The sequence below is a fragment of the Polyodon spathula genome, chromosome 6, assembly GCF_017654505.1.
Source record: "Polyodon spathula isolate WHYD16114869_AA chromosome 6, ASM1765450v1, whole genome shotgun sequence".
Taxonomy (NCBI): domain Eukaryota; kingdom Metazoa; phylum Chordata; class Actinopteri; order Acipenseriformes; family Polyodontidae; genus Polyodon; species Polyodon spathula.
In genome coordinates, this window is record NC_054539.1 from 6,422,273 (window position 1) to 6,435,682 (window position 13,410).

The following is a 13,410-nucleotide window of genomic DNA, read 5'->3' on the forward strand; positions in this document are numbered from 1 at the left end:
AATTAATAAAGTGCAATTCCCCGTGCTCACATATTATTACTTTTTACTTGCACGTGAAGTGCTGTGCAATCCTCGTGCCTAAATACAAATATACATTTTAAACACTCGTGTTACACAGACCCATTTATATCCAGTGTACCAATGACTATACACCAACATTAAACACACAACAACAGAAAATATACACAGGGGCGGGCACTTCGTCACAGAGCCCCTTATTTTATTTAGGTTCTTTACAATCTATTCTTGTGTACTGAGCAAGAGAAGATTCTATGTTATAACTTCTATTTAGAACACATAGGTTTTAAATGGAACCATTCCAGGTTCAATGATTAGAATTAGATGCTAGGGCGTTCCAAATGCAAATCAACATATTTAGAACACCTAATATCGTTATGTTTAGAACCCAATGTGTATAGAACTCTGTTGTTCAGGCTGTCAGAATGCTTATATGAATCCAGAAAAGGACATATTGTTGAAAATGAAAGCAATAACACACAGCAGGCTTTTCAATATGGTCCATCATGTGCATGCCATGTTAAACAGCCTAAGCATGCTGCTTTTGGACCATATTTGAACACCCTGAAGTGTCTGTAGGGCCTTATAAAATGACAGCCCCCATGTGTATATAATTACAACAATTGCTGTAATCAGGAAGTCTGAACTGCTTAAGATACACAATTCATTTTGAATCTCAGTATAAAGCACCACAAATCAGCATCAATGAGAAAACAAATACAATGTAATAATGACAATTGCAATGATATAGATTTCACTAATGAATTAGGTAACTGGTTTATACCGGGCATGCAATAGGTTTTTTTTTTTCTAGCAAGCAGCATAGTCTTGCTTAGAAATTGGGTTTTTCCATTAGAATTATAAATATGCACTGTTGCATCAAAGTAAAGACAAGCTATAAACAATTAATCTCAATAACTTTTTTTGGGGGGGGGGATGATAACAATCTTTAAAGATGAAAAGATATAAATATGTGGAAGAAACATGCAGATAATGAGGATTTTAAATGGGTACAAAAACATCTGTTTGATTGCCTGTGCTAGATAGCCAAAAAGGAAGTCATGATTTTAATACATTAGCTCCTGTTTATATGACACCCACAGCTGAGATTTAATAACAGCATCTGAAAACTGCACCACAGTAACCCAGACTCACTCTGTAAGATTTATGTTGTTTGATGGGTGCTAAATAAGCCCCAGGTGGCAATTTTGCAGGGAAGGAAAAAAAAAGACATCACATACATTACTTGACTGCATAAGGAAAGCATTTTGTGTAGATGTACTTCATCAGATGTGTTGGTTACGTTTCACATGAACGGTTCTTAGTAAAACATACATTCTCAAACTGCGGAGCATCATAGCATGCTCACAAGGAGGCTTTAAAGGGGAGGGTAGTCTGTTTATAATTATAATGAATAGATTTTAAATGTAATATTCTGTAAAATATTTCTGTCAGTTGCTCAAAGGAACATTCTATTGGTGATTGTTTTGGTGAAGAATTGTGCCATATTTTTTAGTTCTGCCTTTTTTATGCTATTAGTGAAACCAAAGCTAATAGTAGCCTACTTTCAGTTTAATCAGAAATATAAAACGTTTTTATTAAAAGGTTTGATAAAGAACAGTCGAAATGAACAATTACTTTGTGATTTGGTATATCTGTATATCAATTTTCATGACAAAACTCAATTTCTCTTGCCTTTACCTGACAGATGGATTGTTGCAAGTTAATTGTCTCCTTGAAAGGGGGTCCTGGGTTTAGACAATACATTGGTTTATCATACTGAAACCTTTGTAAATGGCAAATGGTAAAGGGTGTCAAAACTGACAATTTATGTTTTGCTCTCCATATGGTGTTCTTTTCTATATTTTCTGTTAGTGGAATCCCTAAGAAACTAAATTTTATACCCTTCCCTTCCGTAACCAGCTTGAGAGCAGATTTGAAGTCACACATGGGGCTATAACTTTGGTTTCTTTAACATAATTGTACGTATTTGGTGACATTTTTCTTCACATGGGATGCTTTTCTAAGGTATAAATCACAATCTGATTCGTTTATATGTGGTCAAAAGTACATCATTGGGAATAGCACTATCGAGCATCTTGTTGCCTATGATAGCTTTATGTTAGTTGTTTTCAGGTTTATAAGTTAGTTACCACTTTTTAGTCCACAGCAGTAATTTTCATTTTTCTCAGCGATTCCTTTGTCAGAAAATACATGCTGTATAAATTAATATCATAAGAAGAATTAAACTGACAATTAAAGACCGATTGGGAAATGGCTCCCAGACTAAAATAGAAATGGATTGTACAGCATACAAAAACAAAACGTATGCACTATTTCATTTCCTTCATAAAACAAGTAGAAAGATTGGATTCATGGATGTGGCATTTTGCCAATAAAATAGTAATTACAAGTACAAGGTCACACAAGGCTCCTTCAGGTTGTTTATGTTTTGTGTAACAAAACAGTTCATATTCAATTTGGAGCTTAAGTGTTGTTCAACAACACACATAGTTTTGTTCCAAAAGATTTGTTATTATATTTCAAAGTGAATAATTGTTTAATTTGCTTTATTATGGATAATTGAGCAGTTCATGCCGGTGCCACATTTTAGTTTTATTCAAAATGATGTTAATGGCAGTAAAGCTTTTGAAATTGAGGTCAGCTACTTATAACACATGTGACACTGTCCAGATGCTGCTGATATGCAGTGTGAACTCCATGTACCAAGAACTGTTGTAGTTTCAGTGATTGTAATATTGATTGCTGTTTAACTCTTTATTTTAACAGCAACTGAAATATTGGAAACCTAAATGAGAACACAGTGTTGCTTTACCATAAGATCAACTTCTCTTGCACAATATATATTTTTAAACAGCTAAAAAAAAATAACAATATCAGCCTTGATCTTTTTTTAACCACTAATTTTAGTTTCATTACTTACAACCAAAACCTGTTACATTGGTTACTGTATATTGCTAAATACAGGGAAATAAGACAATCAGAAATCAAATGTGGTACATGCAGTTTATAATTCATTAACCCCCAACACATACGCTAAATCTGGGGTTTTCGGTCTGTGATTCAGCCTCCCGACAGTAGGTGGCATCAAACCAACTCGGGACTTCCCTTACTAAGATCTCGTGACCATGGCAAAAGTCATCTTTTGAGGGGCGGCACCTTGGTGAGGGGCGGAAGTACGAGTATGTAAATTCCAGCCACTGGAGTCAAGTGAAGGATAAGGACACGTGTCGGTTGGGGATTGGTGTTCCACTGACTACAGAGGCGGGACATTACATACTAAAGGGAACGTACTACTGTGTTCGGGGTTGGTCCGAAAGTAAAAGTAGGAGGAGTCACGGGTGAAGGGAGATACTGGTTTTGTGCAGCGGGTTTTTTTTGAAATACTAACATTTCTTTTGTCTTTTTTTTGTTTATGTATGGTCACCACGAAGACAAATTAAAGACGAGTCATCACAGTTTGTTTTGGATTTCACCCCTGCACTCCTTCCCTCACACCATTTTGTTTTCGTTTGTTATTTAATCCTTTTTTGTTGTGTATAGAGAATAAAAATAAATTATTTTATTTCTGTACACATAAATTACTGTCTGGACATTCCATTTAATACACTCTCGCCTCACACGTGGTGTCAGAAGTGAAAATGGATCCAGCTACAGTTTTGACAATGTTTAGGGAGCAGGAGGAGAAGCGAGAGGAGAGAGAGACACGGCACCTGGAACAGCTCGCCCAGTTCTTGGGACAGCTGGTAGAAAAACTATCAATATCAACATCAGAGAGAGCGGTTGCCCGGATGTTTGCAGCTCAGCCTAATCTTCAGAAGATGACCTCGGAAGATGATCCCGAGGCTTTCTTGATTACGTTTGAGAGAGTGGCAGAGGCTGCAGAGTGGCCTAGGGAACACTGGGCCATGAAATTGGCACCCTGCCTGACAGGGGAAGCTCAGGCAGCGTATCGAGCCCTGACGGCCACGAATGCAGGGGACTATGTTAAAGTTAAAGAAGCCATTCTCTCACGCCTCGGGATCACGGAGGAAACATACCGGCGCCGTTTTCGGGAATACCAGCTGTCCAAGGGGATGCGGCCCCGGGTTGCGGGACAATATCTTTTAGATCAGTGCACCCGGTGGCTGCGGCCAGAAGAACATACACCCCAAGAACTGGTGCAGAAAATAGTTATAGAACAGTTTGCGTCTATACTACCGCCAGGGAATCGAGAGTGGATTAAGAGGAATAGACCTACCACTCTCGAGGATGCCCTCCTCCTGGCGGAGGCCTACGAAGACGCAAACGAAGGTGCCGGGTCAGACCCCACTCCTGCCCCTAAACTAACTCGGACCAACCAACCAATGAAGCCCAGAGGGGGTAACCGGACCTTCAGACCATGGAGGTCGAGGTTAGCCCCATCCTGGGCGAGAGAGAATCCCCCTAACCTGCCGGTCGCGGACTCGCAGGACAGATTAACTCCGTTGATGCCTCCTAACCAAGTGTGCTACCAATGTAATGAGCCTGGACACATTGCCAGGAATTGTCCAGTAATAAAGGTGGACCTGGCGACAAGATCCTGGTCAGCAGTAACAGGTAGGAACACTGGGGAATGTCGGGAGGGCCCTTATCAGTTAAGAGTACAGGTCGGGGGAAAGAGTACTTACGCATTTGCGGACTCTGGGTGTGCACAAACATTGATTCGGCAAGCTCTCTTGGATGGGGTAGCCTGGGAGCCACAGGGTAAAGTGGCTATCTCCTGTATTCATGGAGAAACTCGGGTTTATCCCACCACTAAAGTTAGACTTATTGTAGGTGATTATTCAGCTTGCGTTAAAGTGGCTGTAGCGCAATGTTTACCATACCCTGTTCTCCTGGGAAGAGACTGGCCGTTTTTTGATCGTATTTTAGGTCGGGAAATGGTCTTAGTTTCTACCAGGGGACAATTAAAGCAACAGGAGAAAACAATTGGCGAGATTTTTCCGTTGCAATCCGACCTGTTTAACCCTAAAATCCGCCCAAGAAAAACAAAAAGAGAGCGTCGGGTGGAAAAATATGAGGGAACTCTGAGACGACAAGGGGAGGGGTCTGACACAAAAGTAAACCAATCGTTGAAACGGCAAGGAAAGGGAGTAGGTATTCAGTGTAACCGGGGCTGCGAGGTTACTGAGGTGGAAGGTCATGTAATAAAAGACACTCCTCTCTGTGTACCTAGCCATTGGGACCGAGATATTGACTTGGGATATGAACAACAAAATGATCCCACGTTACAGTATGCTTGGAAACGGGTTAGATATATCGAGGGGAAGGATATGCAGGAAGGACAACCGGTGGTATTTCCGCATTTTTCTGTATCTGGGCACTAATTTTATGTCAGACTGTATTCAGCAACTATATAAATTATTGAAAATTCGTTCAATTAGAACCTCAGTTTTTCATCCACAAACGGATGGGCTTGTTGAACGATTTAATCAGACTTTGAAAAATATGTTGCGCCGCTTTGTAGATCAAGAAAAACGCAATTGGGCTAAACTGCTTCCCTACTTGCTCTTTGCAGTTCGCGAGGTACCACAATCCTCAACGGGGTTTTCCCCGTTTGAGCTCTTGTACGGTCGGCAGCCGCGGGGTATCTTGGATCTCATAAGAGAAGGCTGGGAAGAACAGTCAAAGGAGTCTAAAAATGTAGTAAAATACGTGTTGCAGTTACGCGATCGCTTAGAATTAGTCGGTCGATTGGCACATGACAATCTCAAAGCGGCACAGCAGAAGCAGCAACAAAGCTACAATAAAAATGCAAGAATTCGGAACTTTCGACCTGGAGACAAAGTGTTGTTATTGTTGCCCTCATCGGAATCTAAGTTGTTTGCTAAATGGCAGGGTCCCTTTCAGGTTATTCGAGCAATTGGTAAAGTCAATTATGAGATCCGACAGCCTGGGCGTCGGAAAGAAAGTCAAATTTATCATGTTAATCTCCTGAAACCGTGGAAAGAACGGGAAGTCCATTTTATATCTCCTGTACAGGAGGGAGAGGATTTTGGACCCTCAATTGAGCCAGAGTCAGCAATTGAGGTCCCGATGGGGGAACAATTAACTCCTGATCAGCGTGAAGAGGTAAGCAATCTAATTAAAATGTTCAGTGATGTGTTTTCTAACGTGCCTGGAAGAACGCATTTGATCGAACATGCTATTATCACTCCGCCAGGTCTAAGAGTTAGACAGAGACCGTATCGCATTCCAGAGAGTCGGAGAGATTCTGTTCGAAGGGAGGTGGAGTGTATGTTGAAACTTGGGGTAATTGAACCTTCCCGAAGTGAGTGGTGTAGCCCAATAGTACCAATAGACAAGCCAGATGGGTCACTACGATTATGTATCGATTTTAGGAGGGTGAATGCTATCTCCAAGTTTGATGCATATCCCATGCCTCGAGTAGATGAACTCTTAGACAAACTGGGGCAAGCTCGGTTTATTTCAACTCTGGATCTGACGAAAGGATATTGGCAAATTCCATTAACGAAAGCCTCTCGTGAGAAAACGGCATTTTCAACCCCAGAGGGTCTTTTTCAATTTTGTACTATGCCGTTCGGACTTCATGGAGCGCCTGCTACTTTTCAGAGACTAATGGACAGGGTTTTACAACCTCATCGAGAGTATGCAGCTGCGTATATCGATGATGTAGTCATTTATAGTTCTTCCTGGAGAGAACATTTGACTAGATTAGAAGCCGTCTTACAGTCTCTGAGGAGGGCGGGGCTCACAGCGAACATGGCAAAGTGCGCTATTGGAAAAGAAGAAACTAAATATTTAGGTTTCATAATGGGTAAGGGTAGAGTGAAACCGTTGGTTTCAAAAGTCCAGGCTTTGTTGGATTCACCGGTACCTACCACGAAAACCCAGGTGAGATCACTGTTAGGGTTGGCTGGTTATTACCGCCGCTTTATTCCACACTTTTCCACTATAGCCGCCCCTCTCACTGATCTCACTAAAAAGAACGCTCCAAATAAAGTTAAGTGGAGTGCAGAGTGTCAGACAGCCTTTGAATCTATTAAAACTAATTTGAGTCAGGCCCCAGCATTAATAAGCCCGGATTTCAGCCGAGAGTTCGTCCTGCAGACAGATGCATCGCAGACTGGTCTGGGGGCGGTTCTGTCCCAGGAGAGAGATGGTATAGAACACCCGATACTATACATCAGTCGGAAGTTACTGCCCAGAGAACAGAGGTATTCGGTAGTGGAGAAAGAATGCCTGGCAGTGAAATGGGCAGTGGAATCTTTAAAATACTATCTTCTGGGACGACCCTTTGTACTCATCACAGATCACGCTTCTTTAAAGTGGTTAGACACGATGAAGGATTCAAACGCTAGGATTACGCGGTGGTACCTGGCGCTCCAACCCTTCGCCTTTCAAATAAGGTATCGTGCGGGTAAGTTACATCAAAATGCTGATTTTTTTTCCCGGGAGGGAGGTAAAAGGGAAGGGTTAGAGGTTTCCGAGTGTTCCTTCGGCTCCACTCTGAGGGGTGGGATATGTGATGAGTCAAAGGGGTTTCGGTCTGTGATTCAGCCTCCCGACAGTAGATGGCATCAAACCAACTCGGGACTTCCCTTACCAAGATCTCGTGACCATGGCAAAAGTCATCTTTTGAGGGGCGGCACCTTGGTGAGGGGCGGAAGTACGAGTATGTAACTTCCAGCCACTGGAGTCAAGTGAAGGATAAGGACACGTGTCGGTTGGGGATTGGTGTTCCACTGACTACAGAGGCGGGACATTACATACTAAAGGGAACGTACTACTGTGTTCGGGGTTGGTCCGAAAGTAAAAGTAGGAGGAGTAACGGGTGAAGGGAGAGACTGGTTTTGTGCAGCGGGTTTTTTTTGAAATACTAACATTTCTTTTGTCTTTTTTTTGTTTATGATCACCACGAAGACAAATTAAAGACGAGTCATCAGTTTGTTTTGGATTTCACCCCTGCACTCCTTCCCTCACACCATTTTGTTTTTCGTTTGTTATTTAATCCTTTTTTTGTTGTGTATAGAAAATAAAAATAAATTATTTTATTTCTGTACACATAAATTACTGTCTGGACATTCCATTTAATACACTCTCGCCTCACAACCCCATTTATTAATTAAAGAAATATAGATGAACTTGGGGTTGACAAATTTTGGTACGCTTGCGATATATATATATATATATATATATATATATATATATATATATATATCCGCGTTGTGGACTCGACAACCTGATTAAGGTAAGTCTAACACATTTCGTCTTCTTTTTTTTTAACTAGTACTCCGGATAAAAGTCTTTTCTATCTTCTGCCTACCTTTTTAAAAAACCAAACAACGGATTTAGACTAATTGAGTGTTATTACTAAATATTACCACAATAATGTATATAACGATTAAAGACTAATGTTAATATTTAGACTGAACTCTTGGAATACAGCTGTAGCCAAAAGTTTTGCACCACCCTATAGAATGAACTAATTTTGCTTTGTAAAGTCAAATCAAACCTGCTGAGTAATGTTACATTAACATTGAATTACACACCACTTTGTAGTTTTCCATATACTTAACAAAAATTGTGACATTTTGAAACCTAACATGAAATACTGTACTACTATTATGGCTTCTGGTATAATTATGTAGTTTATTTGATTACATGATGTTAAATAAAATATCTAAATGATGGTTCTATGGCAGAGTGGCTGGTAAAGGGGAACAGGTGTAGCGGTGATGCGGTGCAGGAGTGACAGGCAGACAACGGTAATCCAGTGAAAAAGGTGCTTTATTTATAATCCAGGTCTGGTGACCACAAAATAATAAATCCCCAGCAATACACAACCATGTGTAAAGCACGGGGATAACAAAAACAGGGCACAGTCCCGAACAAAAACAAACACACGGTCATCAGTCCTGGGTGAGTGCAGACATGCGTGTGCGGTGGTGAAGACATGGGTAATTCGTGACGGTTGGTGCAGTGGTGATCTGGTTCATGTTGACCCTTGCCGACAGCTCCGGATTTGTGCGTTTAGCTGTCTAGTGGTGAAAACACAGACGGATATTTACAGAAACAAAAAACAACACACATTACTCTTTCTTTTTTTAATGAGAGCTCCTCTCTTGATCCTTCTCTCTCCCCAGTGTTTTACCCAAATGAAGGAAAAGATCAGCATTACCCTGGCCCCTATGTGTAATCCCACATGACATGTGAACGGTTGCAACTGCCTTATTACTTGCAGCTGCCCCTCGTTTATCTTTCAGGTCAATACGGTCTTACAACAGAGTCTTGCTTCTTTCCAGGCTGACCGACTTCCCAGTCCGGGAAACCAACTGTCAGGCCAGCCCTTCCAGATACTTCTCCTCCCGTTCTTTACCGCTGTCACCGGTCGGGAGGGAGATTTATCACCAGAACTCATTATCTTTCTGTCACATGGTCATATAGTTTTTCTTTTGACTTATATCTCAATCCTAAAATTCTAGGTGATGCAAAACTTTTGGCCATAGCCGTACAGTCGGATTAACATGTCACATTTAGAATTATCCAATTTTTAAATACATAAATCCTGTAAGAAAACGATTGTGCAAACAGCCAATTAGCTTCCAGATTAGCGGGCTTCTATTTTCCATAGATGCCCGCTGGAATGTTGAAGTGCTTAACTGTGAATTAAATTTTAAATCAGTTCGCACATGAAGACAAATCTACAACTAATCTGATAACATAAAAAGCTACTTAAACATACTTTCTGACGCTGCTCTTGAGACAAGCGAAATCATATGTCTGTGACTGGACACCGTAATGAAGGCTCAATTCGCAGCTACTGGAGAGCAAATCAACAGGAAAGACACTATTGGTCCAAAATTCTGCCATCAGCTGGATCCAAACAACACCCTCACTCAAAACCAGCCAGTCAAATTGCCAACCCTGTTTCAGTTCTTTCCACAGCAGCCAATCAATTCCCTACCAGCTTGAATGATGTCCCACCACCACCAACAAGTTTCACGTCCAACATGGACACGAATACTACGCGGACAATTCAAAAATTGTACATGTCCAGGTAAATTACAATAAGAAAGAGTAAGACCACAATAAATAAATATGTTATCCAAATAATAATAATAATAATAATAATAATAATAATAATAATAATAATAATAACAACAACATTCTCACTACGTGAGTCGTTTTTCTATTCTAATTATGTTAGGGTCTATTTTTCTCAGCAGAAGGTTACCCAGCGAATTATCAGAAGTTCAACTTAATTTTTTTTTTTTTAAAGAAAATAAAGAAATAAGTAGTAATAGTTTTCTAATAGTGGTAGAGGCCTCACCTACTGCTCGGGACGCATAACTCCAGTCGCGGTCATCTACCACATGGTAGAGCCTGGATTGACAGGATCTGTCGTTTAATTATGCCACTGAATGTGATCCAAAAAACATACAAAGCGTGCTGAAGTTGAAATCAGGGCAGCACTAGAGATTGCTTAACAAGGGTGACTGGGTCCGAATTTTACAGCAGCTTCTGCTGAATATATTTTGAGAACTGACTGGGGCTATTGTAACATCAAACCTGCTCATTTCACTAAAAGCCTATGCCCTACTTCATGTCCAATGTTATGGCCTACATAAGCCTGTAATGTTATTTTGTAGAAATGTTATGATTTGTATTATAACAAAACCTGTTACTATCATGTCATTCATACTTTATTTAAATTAAGCCAATTCAAACAAAAGTATGCTTGGATGCAATTTAAAAAGGTTAGGCTCCGTTTGATAACGCATAGCCATAACATTGGAAACCAACTTGGACAGCTTTAGAATTCTTACTTGTGTTGTCCAACCACACAATAAGGCTGAGATGAACAACAACAACAACAAATCATAAGTACCAGTTGGTTCTGGTATGGTCAGTATTTGAGAATACTCTGTTGTGGTTCAGGATTTCACTCTTGAAGGTACTTAGAAATGAGAAACAAAATCAAAAATAAAGAATATACTGGATGTTGTGATTATATAGATGAATGCTATAGGTAGTTAAAAATGTAATGCATGTACGATGTTTAAAGTTACTTTAAGCATATACAAACAGCACAGGTTTTGCTACAGAATGCTTCACCTATTGGCTTCAGTGCACACCGCCTCAAGGAAGCCATTATGTAAAATCGCAATTAAGAATGCTTCAGCATTTACCACACAGTCTGGCAAGGCAGATCAGATTTTACAAGAAAGCCCTTAATGCTTTTTTGTGATAAGCTTTACGAGGAATTAAAAAACTTAACCTTGTCATTCATAGTAGGTTTCTCATTTTGCCTTGGGAGAAGAGAAATAAAGACATTAAAAAATGTCTCTGAGCACTTAAACCATTTTGTAAATGATGAGATTCTGCGTTCGTTGTATTTGTTCTGCCTCAGAACTAAGATTGTGTCAAATTACAGTGCAACAGAAGGAATAAGTAATGCAACTAAACAGGTGTTATCAGGGCAACCTTAGGTCACTTTGGATGGAAGCAGCAGTAGGCAATTGTATGTCATTATTGGGTGATTCTTTACGACAGTTTTTTGTCCCCCCTTTAATGCAGTATGCATACAGTCAGTGGCAGCAAAAAGTATTCATATGGCTCCTCATTCATTCAATAGTTAATTTCGAAAACTGCATTTTAGTGTCAATGCAAAAAAAGAGCAACTTATCAATGCCCTTACATGATTCATTTTATTTATCGATAGACAGACATAGATAGATAGATACTGTGCATTCTATTGAGAAAGAAAATAAGTGAAGCAATGCCAAATCATGAAATGTTCACTGAGCCTAAGTGCACTCTTCATTAAACTTCATAGTAGTTTTATTTAGAGATGCTAATACTATCCTGAAACTGGATTTCCATTAAGATATCTAGGGTTGTTCAAATGATTGTGAACTTCACTGTTAATTAACACAAACGGTAGGTAGCCCTGATTTTGGCATTTTCAAAAGGTCAGACTGGAAATGTTTTGGTATGTTGACTGGATTCCATAACAGGAAGAGAAAGGGCAACATCTTGGCAAGCTGTGACTGCGGTGCCAATCGAGGATGAGGTGGCTGGCAAAGGGACTTGGTAGCCCCTCAAAATGAGAAGGTACAGTGGCACAGGAGGGTAAGATGAGCTGTGAACTGGGAATTTGGGCAGTCAATCCTCTGAGTGGACTCAAGACTAGGGTGGTAGTACATGTCCTGCTTCTAGTCAAGTACAAGGGTTAATAGACACATAATTAAAAAAACAAACAAGCAAAAAAAAACAACCTATGTGAACATAATTTAGATATTTTATTTAACATCGTGTTATTGAAGAAATTGCAAAATATAGCACAAAAGTCTACCGGAAGCCATAATAATAGTACAGTATTAGTGTTAAATTTTGAAATGTCACATTTTTAATTTTTTGTCAGTTTTTCGTTAAGTACTGTATATGGGAAACTACAAAGCAGTATGCAATTCAGTATGTTAATGTAACATTATTCAGCAGGTTTAATTCGACTTTATGAAACAAAATATGTTAATTCTATAGGGTGATGCAAAACCTTTGGTCCTAGCTGTAGTAGCGAAACATACATACATGAGTGAGTCAAGGAGCTGCGATAAACTAAATGAAAGGTTCATACCCCTAGCCTGAGTCTGCTTTATTCATTGTCTACCACAGAGAAAGACACCTGAAAGCAATTTTTAAAAACAAATATATATATATATATATATATATATATATATATATATATATTATATATATAGATATAGATAGATAGATAGATAGATAGATAGATAGATAGATAGATATAGATAGATAGATAGATAGATAGATAGATAGATAGATAGATAGATATAATCACATGAACCACGATTATTATTAATAGATTTTTTCCAGCGTAGTTCCAAGCATATGGTGTAGAGTTTGCACTGCATTTGTTTTGGCTATGTCCCATTTCAGTGAAGTGTAACAAACCAAGTGTATGCTTGCTATTACCAAGATTCATTTATTTTATAGAACATTTAATGTGTTTACTTTTTTCTTCACTCTTGCTCGCTGTATTACATAATATTGATGTTTCCAGGTGGCAACCCATACCAGTTTTACAACCTGTGAAACCAGGAATAATGGCACCTTTTTTTAGAAATATAGTTCAGCCAGTAATGACTAGGAGTAACAGCATTTTATTGATATCTAATGTAATGATCTGTGATGTGTAAGGGGGTTATTTCATTAGTGTTGCAGCAGTTGTGATGCATTCCTGGTTAGTGTATGTCTTGTACCTGTGATATTTGAGATTCATAGCACCCTTTGAAGCAAAACAAGGGTGTTGCCCTGGTGAGCTTGTGAAACTGCAATACATTTCAACATTCTGGCCCAGCTAAATTG

At 39.5% G+C, this 13,410-nt stretch overlaps 1 protein-coding gene across 3 annotated transcripts in view; it reads left to right on the plus strand.

The window, feature by feature from the left end:
• The window catches only part of LOC121316734 (regulator of G-protein signaling 7), a 124,809-nt gene that overhangs the window by 2,014 nt on the left and 109,385 nt on the right, over positions 1 to 13,410 (plus strand). The window lies entirely within an intron of this gene.